Source organism: Nelumbo lutea, chromosome 7 (assembly GCF_056320005.1).
Source record: "Nelumbo lutea isolate HS-2025 chromosome 7, American lotus-T2T, whole genome shotgun sequence".
Taxonomy (NCBI): Eukaryota; Viridiplantae; Streptophyta; class Magnoliopsida; order Proteales; family Nelumbonaceae; genus Nelumbo; species Nelumbo lutea.
The window spans coordinates 48,234,696-48,240,695 of record NC_142690.1 but is presented as its reverse complement, the minus strand read 5'-3'; the positions used below and the strand labels follow the sequence as shown (position 1 = coordinate 48,240,695).

General features: G+C 31.7%; 1 non-coding gene across 1 annotated transcript; it reads left to right on the top strand.

The window, feature by feature from the left end:
- Positions 1-980: 980 nt before the first annotated feature.
- On the top strand, positions 981-1,063 carry LOC148846291 (small nucleolar RNA SNORD96 family). Its single transcript, XR_016102756.1, has one exon. It is a non-coding gene; the product is annotated as a small nucleolar RNA SNORD96 family (small nucleolar RNA).
- The last annotated feature ends 4,937 nt before the right edge of the window (positions 1,064-6,000 follow it).

Below are 6,000 nucleotides of genomic sequence, written 5' to 3'. Positions count from 1 at the left end.
TGGTTGTTTAATAGTTCAGTGAAGACCATAGCTTGCTATACAAATCTCTACCATATTTTTTTTATTTTATAGAGAGAGAGAGAGAATTGGATCATAAGGAAGATGAGGGTTTGTGGTGGAAACATCCTAGACGAAGGAGAGGTGGAAGGGGATGTGAATGGCAATGCCGCCAAGATGGTTAGGGAAGAAAATACTATAATAAAAAACTTCCAAATGATGGAAGAGAATTTGATAGGTTTTTCATCGGTGCCTAGGTCTTTAGATTTCCTTTTGTTGCTGGATTTAGCCATCTAGGATCTAGGTTTGGGTTTTAATTTTGGTGACAAACGAAGATGATATTGGAAGAGAAACTGAGGAATTTACTACTCTTGTTGTTATTGGAAGCTTTCTCCATGGATTGATTAGGGTTCATGCCTTGGATATTTGACGAGGATAAGAGTGTTTTGAAGTGATTGAAGAGGTTATCAAAATCGGTGAGATTGAGGTTGTGATGGTAATTGGGGTTTCGAATGGGGTAGGTCCCAACCGAGGAAGTTGATCTCTCAAGTGAAATTCATTCAATTGTTGATATTGAACCACCTACTCTTGATATTATGCCCATGGGAAGCCATTCTTGTCTGCAACACTGTTTCTAGATCATCATTCCCTATCTATTATTCTAGGCTTTAGAGCTTAGACTCCTTTTCCTCATCTCTGACGTGCTGTGACTTGCATTCTTCTTAGATGGCATAGCTAAAAGAAGAACCACTTCCATCAACCAAAAAGCAGAAAATGGAGAACATGGATAACAGTTTCCAATCGAATTTAACTCAGTATGTTGATAAACAACACATAGAAGCAGAGTTGAGCCTCTATGGCCTCTCTCTTAATGTGTTAAAGCTCAGTTCCCTGAATGCTAACCACCGTTAAGACTAAGGGAAGCAGCGGAACTAGTCTTGTTTCTGACACTCTAGTAATCTTTGTTGGTGAAATGGCGTTGCCAGTGATGATATTAGTACCCAAAATACCATCTTTCGGGATTGAATGGCTTATTAAGCCTTGTTGTCATTCTGCAATTCTGATCTTCACATGTGCCCATGATTCCATTGGTTTTCTCATTGTGCTTCATCACTACATAATTCTGATAATGTCTCCGATTAATTGGTTATTTGATCAGAGAAAATAACCAATTTAGTTTAATTGAATATAGAGAAAATAGGTTATTTGAAGAAAATTAGAAAAAAAAGCTTATTTGAAGAAAAATACTTTTAGCGGCAATCTAAAGAAGCCCACAACTGCCCCTAAAAAACATGCGCCAAACTTGTAGCGATAGTTTTAGGGAAAGTCATTTTTCTTGTAGTTATACTATAAAACTTAATGAGAGGGGATTAAATAAGGTAGAAGGTAATAATTGAAGTTACATTTTCAACCCTTACAATTAGAGAATGACTAAATAACAAATATGAGCATTTTATTAGCCATTAAAGTTGTAATAAAATAACTTTTATACCCTTCATCAAACAAAGAAATAAAGGGTAATTTTAGTCCAAAAAAACTCACTTTGCATTCACACTTTTATATATAGTATAGATATATAATATATATGAACAAATATATTAAAATTAATATCAAGATGGATATTATACAATTTTATTAACAATGAATCGATCAAGAATCCAAGACACAAAACACAAGCAACTATTGTATTTTAAATATTATATCAATTATATTATATTTTACTTTTTAATATTAACAAAAAAGTCAACTAAATATTAATAATTTATAAAAATATATAATATTAACTTTAAATATACAAGATATGTTAAAATTTCTATCAAAACGTAAATTCATAATTTTTAATTAATAAAATAATTATTCCATTATTAATACTTTTATATCTATATACATTTTTTTCTGAAATAAAAAATTATTTTTTGATATAAATGTAGCTTTGTGATTATGATAAGTTCAATCTAATATTATATACTTGAATATTTTATAAACAATATCTTTATCTTTTAAACAAAAATGTATTTTTATTTAATATAAATTAAAATAATAATTGATAATTTATAAAATATATAAAAATTTAAGATACTTTTTATATTCAAATTTATAAAACTACTTTTATATGAAAGCACTTTTATGGAAGTACTTTTATGAAAGCACTTTTGTAAAATCACTTTTACGGAAGTACTTTTATAATAACACTTTTATGTAATACTTTTACGAAAACGCTTTTACGAAAACACTTATAAAAGCACTTTTATGGAAGTACTTTTACAAAAGCACTTTTTGCGAAAGTACTTTCACAAAAGTACTTTTACAAAAGCAATTTTAGGAAAGCACTTTTATGAAAGTAGTTTTATCAAAGCACTTTTACGAAAGTACTTTTACAAAACATCTATGCCAATTGGTAAACATTGACTATTGGAGACCTAGGCTGACAGTTTGTGAATATCGACACTTTTTTTTTTTGAAGAATGAAAATGAGTAACATAGGACACTTGTTAGTCAAAAAAGAATTTAGTTTTAAGAGACAAGCGTTTGGTTCATAGCAATATTTTCTCATTCTGCCTATTTTTACACATTCTTTTCAATTTTAGAATTTCATCTTAGGTAAGAATGAGAAAGAATGAGAATTGAACCAAACATGGCCTTAATGTTTCCACCTGCACATATGTAGCCTTAGATTCAGACAAGACTCTCCACTTGACCAAGTATTCAACCTACAATGCTCCCTTGGCAAAGTTGGTCACCATTTCCCTAATGATTTCCTCTTACACCCTTTCATGTGGAAATGTTGTTTCCATTGCTTCCATTTAAGACCCTTGATTCAAACTTTGGTTCCAAATTCAGCCCCCTTGGGTTTTGAAGATCCTGAATTGGATTTGAATCTATCAGACTTAGATTAGATTCAGATTTAATTTGACTCCACTTTATTTTATAAAAATAAAGAAAAACTTAAGGCCCCGTTCGCTTTTCGGTAAGTTACTTACCTGGGTAAGTTTTTCCAGGGAAACACTTACCCAGGTAAGTGCATTTACCCGTATTCTTTTATTTTAGGTAAACAATGTAATGACCATTTTAGCCATAAAAATCAATTATTAAAGGTGGCAAATTTCCCCTTTAAGTGCTAACAAATTTCCCCTAGTTGGGAAAGTTATTTACCCCACCTAGGAGATGGGGGTATATCCAAGAAAATAAACTTTCCCTAGTCCCTACATAAATCTGAAAAATGAACATGAGATTCTTGGTGAATAGGAACCACAATCCCATTGACCAACTTTCCCCGCTCCCAAAATCCCAAAAAAAGAACACCCCCTAAAAAACAATTACTCTTTAACTTATATATAATAAATAAATATTAATATTAAATACTAAATTTATTATATATAGTATAATATATAAAATTATATTTATATATAATTATATAAAATTTATACATTAAAATCAATATATTGCAAATATAATCGAATTTAAATATTAATTAGATCAAATAGGGTTAAATTTGCATATGATCTGATCCAATTATTAATCGGATGTAGATGTAGATGATAAAATCCTAATATGATTTGAATTTGAGATAATTAGATCTGATGTTAGATCAGATCTCGGACATTTAGAATCAGAGTCTTTGCTCAAACAAGTGAATTGCACTAACATTATCTTTATTCCTAAGGGCAAAAGTTTCTAAAGGTCCGTATCAATACCAGCCTACCGGTCTTTGTAATGTTTGCTATAAAATTATTGCCAAATGGTTGGTGATGAGATTTACAACTACCAGCCTACCGGTCTTTGTAACAAATCAAGATGGATTTGTTAAAGGGAGGAAAATATTAGATAATGTGGTATTAGCCCAATAAGTAGCTCATCGACTCCAACATCAAAGGGCATACACTATATTGCCTTTAAATTGAATATGTTTAAAGCATATGATTGTATGGGCTGGCAATTTACTAATGAGGTGCTATGTAGAATGAATTTTCTAAAGAAATGGAGAAATTTAATCAATCAATTCATAGCTTCTTCTGAAAATAAATGGTGAGGTAGGAGATCAATTTAAGATTAAGAGGGGGCTAAGACAAGAGACTCCTTGTCACCTTATTTGTTCATTCTTGCCATGGAGGTACTCTCTCAAATGCTTTATAAAGCAGAAGCAAATAATGAAATTCAAGGGGTAAATTTTGGAAGAGGTACAATGAAGATGAGTCAATTGTTTGTAGATGGCTGTATTCTTTTTTTTTTTTTTTTTTTTTTTATGGCAGATTTAAGAATGCTAAGAAATTTTGAAAATCACCACAAATCTAGGCTCGTGTTTAGCAAAAACCTACATTCAAGACACCAAAAGATTATCTCAAAATTATTGAAGATTGACAAGATGCATCCTAGATCAAAGTATTTAGGTGTCCTACTCTGCATGGATAGAAGATTGAAGGCTGACTATAGGGAGATTATCCAAAAAGTACAGGAAATACTAACAAGTTGGAAAGCAAAACTTCTTTCCCGAGCAGCCAGGACTACTCTAGTTCAAGCTATATAGCAAGCCATACCATCCTTTATAATGGGAGTATCCATCATTCCATCAAGAGTGACCAAAGAAATTGATGTTATAAATAGAAGTTTTTGGTGAAAGCATGATCATTAAAGAAGAGAGGTCCAACTAATATCATGGGACAAATTGTGTAAACCTAAACAAGTTGGGAGTCTAGGTTTCAAGAGTAGAGAATTTAATTTGGCTTTATTTAGCAAACGTGTGGCATTTAATGAGCCATTCAAAAGCATTTTGAGTAGAATAAATTAAGTAGACATATTACCCAAACAACTGCATCAACTTAGTGGCCTTAAAAGCAAACCAGTCAAAGTAGTGGAGTTAGGCTAAAAAGATATGGCCAGTTTGGCAAGTCTTTTGAGAAGATCTTCTGGTAGCTTTAGCAGTCAAAAGATGCATTGAGCTTTGATAGTCAAGAATAAAACACAAAAGATGCGAAAAGCTTCATTTGGAGCTGATGCGTATTTTTTTACACTAACAAGTGCACTAGCCACACACGTAATAGAGTGATGAATAGAGTATCGTTCCCACGAGAACTTATGTAGCAACTATTAGTAGTACATCAGCCAACTCTTATTTGATTAATCGAAATTTAAATATAATTCAAATCTGAAATCCTAACTACAAAACTAGCTCTGACAAATTTGATCAAACACCTTCAAAGAAAATTGAGAAGACAAACTAACTATGTATATAATTGATTCAACAATTAGATCTCTAGGTCATTCGATTAGATTAGGATTCAACCTTGGTTTGGTGAAACCCCAAGGCAATGAACAACCTCTCTCAAGCGCATGTTCATTCCATGCATGAGTGGTGATTCTTATATCTCTAGCAAGAATCTAATCCCCATGCATGCATTAAGATCTAGAAATTCTAGGGCGTCATTTCAGATTTGAATGATCATCAGCCGAATTGTGCAAGTTATTTCCAACCCTGCACTCAATTCGGTTCTTGATTAGTAGATCTGAAATCTTAGAGTCTTTCTCAAGCACTCTAGGATTTCCAGTGAACAAATCAGCCAAACTGAGTTAAAGTTACCTGAATTCTCTCTCAAGCAATTCAGATATTACAAGTTCATGATTTAAAATTACAAATTTGAGATTACAGAATAGCAGTTTGGATATCACAATTGCATGAACTGAAATTTCAGATATGAGATTACAAGATAGCAGCTTGGCTAACAGTTATACAATTGAATTTGTAATCAAGAAACATCAAAATTGAATCTAATTCATTTGAATAACCCTAGAGAACTAATTACAGATCTGAATTTACATAAAACATCATTCAATTACAGCAAGAAAAATTGAATTAATGGAGAAAATAAACATGAAAGCCCTAGCTGAATTCGATTACCACTTGTATAGAAATCAAGGAAAAAGATAACCTAGATTGATCTCCTTCAATGGATTATTCTCCAAATTCGAAATCAGCTTCTTATTCTCTTGAATATTCTTGAATCTTCT